The following is a 13,905-nucleotide window of genomic DNA, read 5'->3' as shown; positions in this document are numbered from 1 at the left end:
TGGTCCTGTGCCCCTCATAGGGGTGTGTGGTCTCCATAGCTTTTAAACACAGAACCTGCATCGTTGCTGGGTTCAAGTACCCGGGATACGTAGTGGTTCTCATACATAAGTGTCCTACATGGAAAGATTCTGTGTCAAGCCGGTTCACACTCCACACGACCATTTTGGATAGAAGGGGCAAGGCAGGACGTCCACCCTCCAAAACCATGTAGGACAAAAACTGATGTTACGCTAGTTCATCTTTAAAAGAGCCAGATATTCTTCTGAATAATAGTTTAGGCAGAGATGTAAACCCTACCAACACAACACAGTTGAAGAGTAACAGTCTTTAGAAAAACCGTAAGTTATCAGCTAAGAAAAAGAAAATCGATACGCAGAGTTCTTTTTGGGACGCCACAGCAAACGTAATTCAAGGTAAATAGCTGGCTATATCTGACGCTGATATGTGGCGCTAGCCGGCTCGCTACATTGGATTAAAAAAAGCCACTTGAAAGTGGAAGAGCCTGGTAGCGATGCTTACCAAGGAGAAGTAGCCTATTCATAGCGCACAAGCAATTTCTGAGACCACGATGACGTTTTCTAACGGTGTTTCTGCAGTAGACGAGGCCATGTCACGCAAGGAGATAGGCACTACTTATTCCAGTCCAAAAATAAACGTTCAAATTTCCCCTCACAAAGATCACACGATGCAGCAATAATATCTTCTACGTGCAAAAGTCTCGTATTTGAGCAAGACTTGTTGAGAGGGCAGATCCGGTACAGCAGGCCGTTCATTAAAGAAATCGCGCCAGAAACGAAAGGTCTTCAGTAAGAACACCGTAACCTTTTCCCGCGATTCGTCCAGGAATGCTCCCGCGTTTGTTCGCGTAGAGCCGCGGCGGGAGATTTCCGCAAACCTCACTAGGCCCTGACCCGACGAATCGCGGGAACGTCTGTAAGCGTGGAAAACTGACTCCGACTCCTCTCCCCACATGACTCTGACAGGGATAAGTGGCGGAACGTTTACGGGTTAAGATGCATGTGCGAGGGCCTCATGGATCTCACACACCCCACGCTCATTAGCTTAACCAAAGGACAGGAAATGACCCTCAGACACCTACTCTCACACACACAGCCACACACAATAACACCTACTCTCTCTCTCTCTCTCACACACACACACACACACAACACCTACTCTCTCTCTCACACACACACACACACACACACACAATAACACCTACTCTCTCTCTCTCTCACACACACACACACACACACACACACACACACACACACACACACACACACACACACACACACACACACACACACACACACACACACACACACACACACACACAATAACACCTACTCTCTCTCACACACACACACACACACACAATAACACCTACTCTCTCTCTCTCTCACACACACACATACACATGCACAGACACACAGCCACACACAAACACCTACTCTCTCACTCACACACACACAGCCACACAGACACACAAACACCTACTCACACAGCCACACAAACACCTACTCTCACACACACACACACAATAACACCTAATCTCTTTCTCTCTCACACACACGCATACACATGCACACACACACGCCTGCTCACACACACAGCCACACACAAACACCTACTCTCTCACTCACACAAACACACACACCCACAAACACCTACTCACACACACAGCCACACAATAACACCAACTCACAGAGATACACAAAAACATTTAATCTCTTTGTCTCTCTTGCACACACGCACACACATACACACACACAGCCATGCAAAAACACCTACTCCCTTTCTCACACACACTGAGGGCCCCCACTGTGAGAAGAGGAGAGGGATGTTGTCAAGTTATAACTCCTCACATCACCGAATCCACACTGACACTTAAATAGGCCGAAGCTCTTCAACATAATCTAAAAATAAATTGCACTCGCAGGCTCACAACCAGAGCTTTCATTTTCCTGTGGGAGGTGGCTGTGATTTGTCTGCATGCTTGGTTAAACATCCAATCAAATTCCTCATCCTGTTTTTAAATCTTCTCCCAAGGCAGACAACTCACAAACATTAATTACAGCGCTCGAAGAGAAAGCACATTAATATTCATGTTAGAATTCAAACACCAGATTAATTTGTCTTTATTTGTACTTACGCAATAGATGATGTCTTTACGCATGCTTTGTGAATAGGGGGAAGTGCACTCAAAGATAATTGGGGGGGAAAAAACAACGATAGCACTCAGAAATCAATCACAATACTTCCAACACCCCCAACACTTGCCAATAAAGGAAGGAAGAGGAAGACAGGCCAGGCTAGGTCAGGTCCCTCCCATTGTATGTCCCTCCACACGAGTCAGCTCAAGGACAGAGGTCACGCCCGACGTCTGCAGAGTGACTCCTCTGGCACTGAGCACCTGGGCTGGGTGGGGTCCTCCCTTTGCAGAGGCACAAGCCAGTGCAGGAGGACGCTCGGTCACTGTCCCTGTGCACATCAGGCCACCTCAAGAGCTCCAAAAACCCCCAGAATCACCCGTTCAGGCCCCCCCGAGAGGACTGCCCGACGGCTCCAGCAGACGGGCAGAGCCGCAGCTGGCAGTCTGAAGCGGGGTGAAGAGGAGGCTGGAGAAGACGGCGTGTTTCATGCGCGGCTGTGTTCCCGCTGTCCTCGACTGAAACCCAAGCCGTTTTAAAAAAAATTCAAAACGCTTATTTGGTTTTGAACAAATGCTAATCGTCACGTGTGAAACGAAGCCGGAGTGTAGCTCAGGAGAGCGGGGGGGGGGGGGAGGTTTGAGGGAGGGGGGGGAGGCGGAGCGGCGGGTGGGTATGGGCTCTCGGTGGGGCCACCTGCTCTGACGAGTTCTGACAAGACACCTTCGACTGTCCCTGCGTGCTGAGCATGCCGACTGCTAACCCCAAATCTCACTCTCAGAGGAGGCCCGCACTGTGTCCCTACTAAAGACTGGCAGTAACACACACACACACACACACACAAACACACACGCATGCACACACACACACACACACACAAACACGCATGCACACGAACATGCACACACACATGCGCACACACACGCATATATGCACATGCGCATACTCACGCACATACTAGCACGCTCACACACACACACGGACCACACACACTCCACCATCACTCTCACAACACCCCAGATGAACTCACCCATGTAACGGAAACACAGATAAATATACACACCACCATAAGGTTTACAGCACTACAAATTTATCACACGTATAGATAGAAATACTGTACACACCAACAGACAAAGACAAGCACACTCACACCAACAACAGATGCACAAACCCAGGGGCACACTCACATATAAACCACAACCACCGGCCAATTTAATTACCCACACCACATCCACACACAACCTCAGAGGTACACACAGGCATACTGCAGTCACATGGAAACTGGGCATGGGTACGAGGAACTGATCGATTGCTCGTCAGATACGTGCCTATTCGATCTTTATTTTCTCATAAAGACAATGCGTGTACAACTACGTGCTGGAGCTTGGCTCCATGTATTCATTTATCATACAGTAGCATATGTAGCATAAAAAAAAGAAAGAAAAAAAAAGAAATGCATTAACATAGAGGATATTTTTTAATCTAATATGAACAGAATGAAGCAAAAATGTGTTTTGAAACGCATGTTTTGATTGCAATCATTGCTTTTTGTTGGTGAGCCGTTGTGGAAGCGGGATAATGTCCAAGTGGATGAGCATTACGCGGTTTGAATTCGCTGTGATGAGGGGAAATTACCCGAGGCCAATTTACTGCCTCCGTCCACTGTACCGAAAACATGCGTTTCAGAACGTGCGAATACACGGCAAAGGAAACGTAAGCGCTCTCGAAACCATCCCGTACCCTACAGGCGACCACCTGCCAATAAAAACACCTCTTTCCAGTAGACTACCTCAACCTGGTTACCTAGTATTAAAATTCAGTCAAAATGGTTTCACAGCATGTTTTTACATCACGGTTACCCAAATAGCCAACTACTGAACTATATCCAAAAACGGAGGCTTTTGGATATAAATATAACTACAAACGTAGTCAAGCTGTAACTAGACCAGCCGCCCTCTATACAGTCATTCGTGGACATGAAGCTGACACTGTTGCAAGTATGATATTTGTGACTGTTTTCTTGCTCTTACAAATTTGCCCTTTATTTATCGAGTCAGACTGATGCACACTCATTTAAGGAAGATGACTGAACTTTAGCAGGTGCTACTCCGTCGTCGGGCGAATACGGAGAAATAATACACACGTTCCAGCCAATCAGAATTGAGTATTCAGCCAACCCCGTTGTGTATTGGTTTTTGGGGGTGCGCAACATTCGTGAGTTGAAAATAAAATTCTTTGTGTCATATCTGACACTGACTGTGCTAACTGACACAATAAACTAAGCTTTAAACTAAGGCTTTATGATGATGGAACAGCTTGGGTACTGATGTGCGTTGCTGTGCGCTCATGCAATTTCTATATAACCAGTGGTGCCGCCCGGCCAAGACGTGTTCTAAAAATAGATTCTTCCCCATGGCAGGAATCGATTTGGAATCGAGCACGTTATGCAATCCATCGATCTGGGAAGTAACTGAAAATGCCCACCCTAACGAACACACACCTGTTTACGCCACCTGTCCTGCACTCACACACACATTCACAGACACACTCACAAACACTACAGACACAGGCAAGCAAATTAACTTACAGCCAGTGGACTGACAAACTGTGTGCGTTTCTGAGCTGCCTCCAATTACACACAAGCAGATGGTTAAATAAGGCAAGATGCTCACATACATACATACAGAGGTACAAGACTACTACATGACTTCCGATGGCATGAAACCCAACCGTTATAATCAATCTCTTCCCAACATACCATAAGGAATAATCACTACATTGCAGGCTGAACAGCTGTTACCACACCGTAAGCCCTAGCATGCTATTGCTCATCATCGTCTTGCTTTCTGAGTACAGGATTTGCATTTTTACTAAAACAAGTTTGGGGAGGCACTTATGTCTGTTGCTATCACATATTTGTCCTGCGCTTATGTCAGAGTGAAGTTTGCAGTGAAACGGCATGAACACATGCCTCCTGGCAAGACAATTACACAAAGCTTAGCATTCCACAGACACCCTGAAGTTGCATCACGACAGCTTTTGGCCTTCGAAAACTTTTCGTGTTTGCATAACTGTATTCGTCACCAAATTTAAAAAAAAAGAAAAAAGAGACATGGTTTACCACCGCGTGTGGTACGCGTTTGTGCCCACACGCAGAGAGAGATGATGTCGGCGTGCAGATGTAAATGCATGAAATGCAGGGGAAACCCCCCGACGCTGAACACTCAGCCCAGCTAACGACAGTGAAACCAAGGCAGCCAGACTCTGTTCCCATGCAGATGTGTTTTCCCCAGGGCTCGAATAGCCATTCAGGAGTGCAAATGCTGCACAAAAAGCTTTAAATGTGAAAGGGCACTCCTATCTTGAAGAATTCTCAGCACCTTATACAACAGCCAGATCCTTTCACCCAAAATACGGAGGTCTCCAAATACTGGCAGTACCTTGGTATCGTTTCAGTTCGGCCAGGTTCCACTACTATACACATTTGCTGAGAAGCTCTCTTCCAGCTAAGAAGAAAAATACCGAAACAAAGGCTTAAAATTTAAAAAAGGACAAAAATTTGGCTATGCTTTTATGCAAGTGTATGCAACAGACTGAGTTTTGGCCTGCCTTTGTATTTTGCAAATACATTAGTTGGCTACTCCGCGCCCTGGGACACCTTGGTGTGAAGAGCACTGTATGAAAATAAAAACCGACTGAGCGACTGTTCACAGCTCAACTCCAGCCTTTCCTCTCAAGCTCTGAAATCTATACTTAATTTCAGCCTTCACATTTAACAGATCTTTAATTTAACTCCCACCTTCACATTTAACTCCACGCTGTGCCAGAGGAGATGCGAACGGGGAAAGTAAACCTGTGTCTGTGTCCACTCCGTGTGCAAAAGATCACGTCAGACTGTAAACATTACTGCGAAGTGGCTTTCACAATGGAACGATTTGCCACAATACCCTCCTGTGGATCTCTCTCTGGTGCATCCTGGGTAACCGTTCAGCCATTACAACCAGGATCAGAAGCAAGGGGGGAGCAGCTGGGGTCAACCTTCACACCAAAAAGCAGAGCCAGAGAGTTTCTGGGATGCTTATCGGCTGGATGATTATGAAGCAAGTCAAAAAAACGGGTTTTCATGTTGACGCCACTCAAGGGAAGCCATCTTCCGCACGTTTAATCTCATAGCAATATCATTCAGCACGCAGCTACACTTTCTGCAGCACATTTGCCTGGGAAGCCCATATATTTGCAGTCAGCTAATATTATTCTTTTTTTAAAAAAAAGAGCACTCTGCTAAGGCTAACAAGCAAGTAAAATGCCATTTTTAAAAATTGGCAGTGCAGTCTGCCTTGCATTCACTCCACAGAAAATGGCATAATAAATTATCAGATCTGTTGCATCATGCGATTTCATGGAACGTTAATATAAGCTATTTCTTTTACTGCTTTTTGAAGCTCTGCCAAACTATCGAGCCAATGTGCTCTATTAAAAAAACATTTTATGATGCATTTAACATGGCAGTTTGATTGCTATTAGTTAAATGCTTTTGTGCAACCCTAAATCATTAATCATTGTAACAAGTGACCTATGATCTCACAGTTGTTTCTGCACATAACACTGATTGCTACAGCCAATCTTTATTTAAAGATTTTACTAAATTACAAAGTGCAGAAATGTAGCTGCTGCATCTTCCAACACCTCTGCTTCAGTAAACTGACTACAAACCAAAACGAGTCAATCAACCCGTCAGCATAAGGACAGGATTCGTCCGAACCATAAAACACATCGATGGCTGGACCTGGTGTGCTCCCGCTGTTGTTGTAGAAGTGCATTACATTAACACAGAAAGCTCAAAGTGAACTCATTCCATGGGTCAACATAAGTATCATAACTACGAATCTCAGCAGAACTGGAGTAAAACACGGCTGTGGGGATGGATGCTTATCCGTATTTAAAATATACATTTCAGAAGTATATTTTAGAAGCCGAATGCCTGCGTTCATCCGCAGAGTTGCAGCGAGAGGGCTCATCTCGCAGTCAAATCGGACAGCTGGATCTGGGGACGCGATAGCCGGGCCCGAAGTTAACGAGAGTGAGAAACTGCGCGCGCAGCATCGAACGGCTCCAGCCCCAGCCGTTTCTCACGCCGCCGGACGAGATTGAAGATTAAAACGAACGCAGGAAGGGGAGCGGGGACGCGGCGAGCGCTTCGCACGCCGACGCGCTCGCCGATTTTTCTGGCTTTCAGCGAGCAAAGGGCAGAGCGTGGGCTCCTCTCCGGCCATCGCCGCCAGGGTCCGCCGGGCTAGGGCGCCGGCGGCTCGCTCGCCAGATCCTCGGCAACGCTATGGCACAGCGCAGCAGTGCAGACGGACTGGCGTTACCACGGGCTCCGGGCCCGCCGGTCTAGTGCTGTACCTGCGAATGCACAGCGCAAAGGAATGTTTCGCGTGGCCCGGAGCCAAGACGGGCACAGGCCAGGTAGGCTCGAAAGCAGAGAGAGAGAGAGAGAGAGAAAGAGAGAGACAGAAGGCATGACTTTCCTCAGCAGACACTTAGTGGAAAGGGCTGTGCGGACAAACCGAGTAAGAGTGTTAAACTGTGCTGCTGAATGAAAGCGTAGACTGCCTTGATTTATGGCTGCATTCGCCTTAAGAGCTAGGATCAACTTCCCTCAAAAGTAGGCCTCTTTATTCGAGTGTAATGTAGCATGAATGATAGAGCACCTTATAAATAACAGGACTCGAGCTCCTGTTATGTCAGGAGAGGCCGTTTCCTTGTTTATAATCGCACGTTCAGGCCTAGCCTCATCAGTAGCAAGCAGACGTTTTTTTTTTTTTTATAGTCCCACCTGTCGTCAAATCGAGCGGATTTACAGCTCTGAAGTGGCAGGCTATTGTGTGTGGGAGTCTGGAAAGGAGTTTTTCTGTAGCCAACTTTCCCAGGCTAAACAAACAAAATTACATCTTGCAGCTTATTCAGACAGGAGAAAGGGCAGAAGCGAGAAGAAGCTCTCTTCAACTTTTATTTTTTCTGGGTACTGTACCTCAGCTACAGAGTAAAGGCTTAGGTGGATCAACACGATAAATACAATACACTGCAAAATAAGCAGCAGCAACTGCAGATACAGTAAAACCAATAAGCGCACACACACACACAGTCACACACACACCTACACAGCCACATACAGCCACACGCACGCACACACACACACACACACAGGCAGCATGTCCAACCAGCAGGGCAGGTCTGTGCCTGTACACACAGGAACCACTAACCACCTGACCAATCATCAAGATAAACACCAGTATTCTACATCTCGCATGCTTTTTTCACTTCCCTTTACAACCTAACGGCAATCAAATCTCTTAACCTGATTTCCACTAAGACAAACATTTTCAGGAATATAACAGCGCGAGTACATTACGAGTGGAACTGCAACTACTTCAGGGCAGAAAGTGCGGGCGGGAAATATGACACAGTGGAAGTCCAACTCGTTTAGCACAAAGGACACGGCACCAGAGAGGAATTTCCCCCTGGCATGTTTCCCCATCCATCACCGCCAACAGGCCACTCCGCAGGACCTGATCCGGACCGAGCTGACGCGGACCCTTCACCACCTCCATTTTTACTGCGGTTATACCTTTACAGGAATGCCCTCAGTACCGTGCTATCACCATTCGCCAGTGACAGTGTACTCTGCGTCCACGTGCCCATCCTGTCAGACCTAATACAACACAACCTGAGCGAACCCTGTCCAAGGCCCTGTCCATGGCACCATGCACCACCAGATCGTGTTTTTTTCTTCTTCATTTTTTTTTTGTCTGACATACCTGGATAAAAGTCTTAGTATTAGGAAAGTATCTTAACCACAAGAAGAGTTAGATCCCGTCAAGATGGAAACATCAGAGCAGGTCCTTAATCGGTGATTTCCCTGTCTTCCTCTGCATCTCCGTCCCTGCGTCTCTCTGTTCCGGGCGTTTTGCAAAGCTCATGGGTACCTTAAAGTCTGCTCTGCAAGCCGGAGGCTCAATCTGGTTGCTCGTGACCCAGGCAGTCAGTTAAAATGCTATATTTTTTTTTCCACTATGACAGCTTCAGGCACTCTTCATTCGTTCTGGAGTCAGTGAGGGGGTGGTGGCAAAATGTTGCAAGCAGCAAGGCAGCTACTGGTTTTACACGAGATAAAATTGCATCAGTCCATCAGAAAGAACATCGTAAGCACTTTCAGCGATTCCTATATAATTAATTTTGTCTCATTATTTTCCTTACATCACAAGCAATGCATTTCCTTTCTGAGGCCCTGGGCCGGCTTACAGGGGCTAGTTGAAAGTTCTGTACAAATTATCAGTTTGTTTTCATCAACAAGCACTACTTCCAGATGCATCAACTGAGCAACGTATGCGCAATTTCACCACATGCTAAATGTTAGTATTGCATAACCCCCTTCCATTCACACTAAGACTTGCAGTTAAAAAGGTTAATGGATATACAGCTTTAATGAGGTGTGACACACACGACCTTCAAAGATAGCGTACAAGAAGCAAATATTGTTTATCTGACCTGGCGGACGAAAGGCAACAGAATTACTCCATACTCACGTCTGAAACGTTCAGGTGCTTGTCAAATTCGGTCGAAAGTTCATTAACGGTTTTATTTCAGAAAACCCGGGAAGGGTCGCTTTGCCCAAAAGCGTGTTATCAACCGTGTCTCTATGTTAGTGCTGAAGTATGAACTAGTCGATGCAAAACTAAAAATTTCAACCTCCCAGTCGAAAGACACGTGTGAAGACATTGCTTTGCATAGGTATTTGTCATTTCCTTTGGATACAAAATGAAAGTCCCCAAGTCAACACTTTCGTACAGACACACATCAAAAATGTCTTCGTCTGATCGGTCATCAAGACTATTTGCGAAGCTTACCAAAAACAGCGAAGCAAACAATCATATTCAGTTATTTATTTGTTATTATTTTTTGCCTGAGTTGCCTCTGCCTACTTAACGGTTAAAGGATAAAAGAAACAGCTACAACCATCGCGTTTAATATAGCCTAAACTTCAAGACATACGGGAAACTTTCGATCACCCAATGTAGCTACAGCTAAACTGGCTTCCTTACCTTACTCGATGGAGCAAAGAGGTCCGACTCAGAAAGTTAAAAAATAACGTAAAATAAAATTTAAAAACACTAAAATGTGTGACGCCAAACGAACGATCGGTCCACAATCTAACTCAAATTGTGTTGTGGGCTACAATGTTTCCGCAAAATGTTCCTCTGCAACAGAAACACCTGAGTTCTTTGTCCGAGTGAAAATCCAAAGGATATTAAGATCCAGATCTAGCATTCGTGCTGTGATGAATAAACGCGACTTTTGAGGGAACGTAGGCTACGATGTGAAATGCAGAAAGGAGACCTCAGATACTAGGCAACTTCTGCCGCTTCTCCGGTCTTTCACTCCCAAGTTGGTACGTGTCAAATATTAACAGCGGCACGCCGCGCTTCTGCAGCAGCCAGTTATACCTGACTGGCGTTCCTGTGGTGTGACCAGCCCCCTTTTACATGGCTAACGTTAACGATCTTGTTAAAATGGGTGCTTGGTTTCCTGTTATTTTTCGCAGATGGTGAGACAGCTACTGCCTTAAAAACCTCAAAATCGCCAAAGCGAAAAGTTTTTTTTTTTTGCTAGCATATAAAAGACTGAAATAACACGTTACTTAAAGTGTTCGTATGTATATCCTAAAACGTCAGGGCGGCGTGTAGAATAACATTATGTAATCAATAATGATGATTACGACTGTGATAGGTGAGCACCATATATCCCCATTTCCCCGAATTGCTAATCTAGATGCCCTATTTATTGATTATGTTAATTAATAAAAGGTCCAACCCCGATTATGTTAATAAATAAAAGGTCCAACGCAATGGTGTATAATTTTCATGCAGTGCCAAGATATGAAAAAAGTGCATTAGCCAAATAACCTGTTAGTGTAATCCGGCTATTGTTGCGTAGGCTACGCAATGGCCAAAGCAGGACTGCAGTAGGCCTATGTTTATTTTAGGATAAAAATGTACATAATATTAAGAGGTCAAACCACGGTTTGCTGAAAGTAATCCTTATCACTTATGCCCTTCTTGTCCTCAACGAGGCACCAAAAGAGAAAAAAATAAGTAAAGCCAAGAAATTGGACTTCATCAGAGCGGCTGCGCACAAGCGGAACGTCCGCTTCGAGGCGTGCGTCGCTTTGGCCCGCATTCTCCCGCTTAATAAATGGCCACAATATTGTGGAGCTCCGTAATATAATTTGGAGCATGAGGAATTGCATGGGTGCGTGAGAGCGCAGTCATGTGGCCGCTTGACATTTCACATTCAGGTGTCCGTTGTTGACATCATGCGAACAAATTCTTTCATCCAAAGAAGCAGCAAACACGCAAAAGTCACGTGATTTAATTTGACAATGTGACTGCTGTCCCAGCAGCATGTGATCATTCAGTGTTTTAAAAATTAATTTAGCGCGCGTGAAAGTGACCCTCTACAGTCGAACCAGAGATTCCACTGTCCTAATGTAAAAAATTATTTCTAAATATACAAAATATTAGCATAATGTACGATCAGTCTGACGAACAGCACAGTTTAATTGGCTTATATTGATTGGAATGGTGCTTGGTTCAGATCTTGGTTTATTTGTCTCTCAGTGTATGTACATTGATACGATAAGAGAGTTAGTTTCAATTTAGAAGACAGTAAATATAACAGACATACTAAAATGTACTAAGATCAGATTTAATGTAAGATATATTCGTCGTGATTTGCCTTCATATTTATTTTTTATATAATAATAATAATAATTATTATTATTATTACTATTATTATTAATAATTAAAATTATTTTTAAAACTCTTTTCTGTGTGTTGTAGAAGGGCACTCACCTCAACCAACACCACTGTGAAATGGCCAAATGGGTGACTCGGTGAGTCCATTTTGTGCCAGCATGAGTATGGATAGGTAGAGAGGGGTATAAACAAGCACGTAACCGTCCAGACCCACGGCGCAACTCACTTCCGCAGACACGTCTCAGCTGGCACCGCCTGCGCATGCGTCCCACAAAACGTCCCTCAAAGGTCGTCCGTGAGTGAGTGAGTGAGTGAGTGACCACAATTTGCCATGCATGGCCCACGGCGGCAGTTCCTGCGCGCTGTGGGCGAAAGAGGCAGCGCTAGCTGAATAAGTGTGCTCTCTGAAGTGACTGGACAGAGCGTGGTGAGCTAGCTAGGCTACTTCTTGTTCACGGCACAGGTTAACTGACACCCATGCAGACAGTGCGTGAGAGAGAGTGAGAGGCGCGAAATTAGATAGCGTACCGTGACCTCCACCCCAGAGCCTCGCTGTTCCCTATTGAGCTGCAGAGACATTTTTATTTATTTATTCATTTCGTCCCTCACGGCTATTTTTTTTTTTTTTTTTTTTTGCGCACGTGCCTTTTCTCTATCTTTGGATGAGTCAGCTATTATGGGGCTGTGTCTTTGTGTAAAACCTCTGTGCACAGTTTGTGTGTGAGAAGTGCGTCTCATTGTCAGTTGTCTATTGAATGCGTTGTCTTTGTGCTGGTGTGCTCACATGCTGTCTGCTGGCTTGTGCAAGGCTGGTCATGTGCAACATGTCTCTTTGTTGGCATTGGCTCAACCTTTGTGTGATCGGCCTCAGAGTCTTTGTTTTTGGATTTGGCACTGAATTGCACAACTTTTGTGAATGGTAGTCCCACTACACATACTGTACAGGGTTGTGTACGGGGGTCTTGTTTTGAGGTGTGTCTTTGTATTTATTTAATTTTTTATTTATTTATAGCAGGGAGCAAGCACGCGTCATTAGTTGTTCTCGAGTTAGCTACAAAGCTAACCCGTATCTGCTGTGTTTGGGCAGGAAAACAATGAGATCTCTCAGCTAAGCAACAACTGCGTATGTGTGCATTATGAGTGCGTCTATCATTATGGGAGCGTGTGCGGCATTGTGCTATATTTGTATGTACATTATGGCCCAGAGTTGCACGATGTTGTGTGTGGAACTAAATTTCTGTTATACAGCGTTATACAGACACAGGGTTCCCATGGCAACAACAAATTCACATCCTGCACTTCACGGAGAGACCCCCATGTCAATAGCTATCGGTTAGGAAACCTCACGCCCCCTCAGTCTGGGCAGGCAGAAAAGAAAGGATAGCCAAGGTCCCATTATCCCTGCACCACGAAGAGATAAACAGTTCTGGAGCGCATTTTTTTAACTTTCATAGTTTTGTAATTCTGCAGTACGTTGCGTGAGACTGCGCGCGGGCTACCTGGAAGGCGCGGAGGGACCCTCTGATGTTACGGTCGCGTGCAAGTTACTGCGCAGCACTGGCTTTTTCTGGAGCATTTGCGTAACCTTTCAAGGCAATTTGTTACGCACACAGTCGGACCTCTGTCTCTCAGCATCAGGCTAATACGGACCGCGACGCATGCACTAATGTTAATTCGCAGAGCCTGCAAAGCCGCTAGCACACTCGCACACACACACACACACACACACACACACCGGCACCCAGCAGGGGCCATACAAAATCAAAGCATTACAACCCAACACCTATCCCTGTGACATTAAAACCCAACGTGTACGCCTGTGAGAACACGCGTACATGCATGCGTGCCTATCTCAAGCGTGCAAAATACCCCCCGCCTCCCCCACGTGAACACACTGCGTGTGCATGAGCATATGTGCATGCACCTGCTGCCA

At 45.6% G+C, this 13,905-nt stretch overlaps 1 protein-coding gene across 4 annotated transcripts in view; it reads right to left on the bottom strand.

Moving 5' to 3' along the window:
* palm3 (paralemmin 3) overlaps nucleotides 1-10,827 on the bottom strand; it is a 33,801-nt gene extending 22,974 nt beyond the window's left edge. For 2 of the 4 annotated variants that reach the window (XM_035405497.1, XM_035405500.1), the window contains exon 1: nucleotides 10,260-10,655. The gene's annotated coding sequence lies outside the window, so the exon portion shown is untranslated. The other 2 variants (XM_035405499.1, XM_035405498.1) reach the window with 2 other exon arrangements.
* Nucleotides 10,828-13,905: the final 3,078 nt, after the last annotated feature.

Source organism: Anguilla anguilla, chromosome 2, assembly GCF_013347855.1.
Source record: "Anguilla anguilla isolate fAngAng1 chromosome 2, fAngAng1.pri, whole genome shotgun sequence".
Lineage (NCBI taxonomy): Eukaryota > Metazoa > Chordata > Actinopteri > Anguilliformes > Anguillidae > Anguilla > Anguilla anguilla.
Note: the sequence above shows the minus strand (reverse complement) of the source record. Positions and strands in the feature narration are given on the sequence as shown.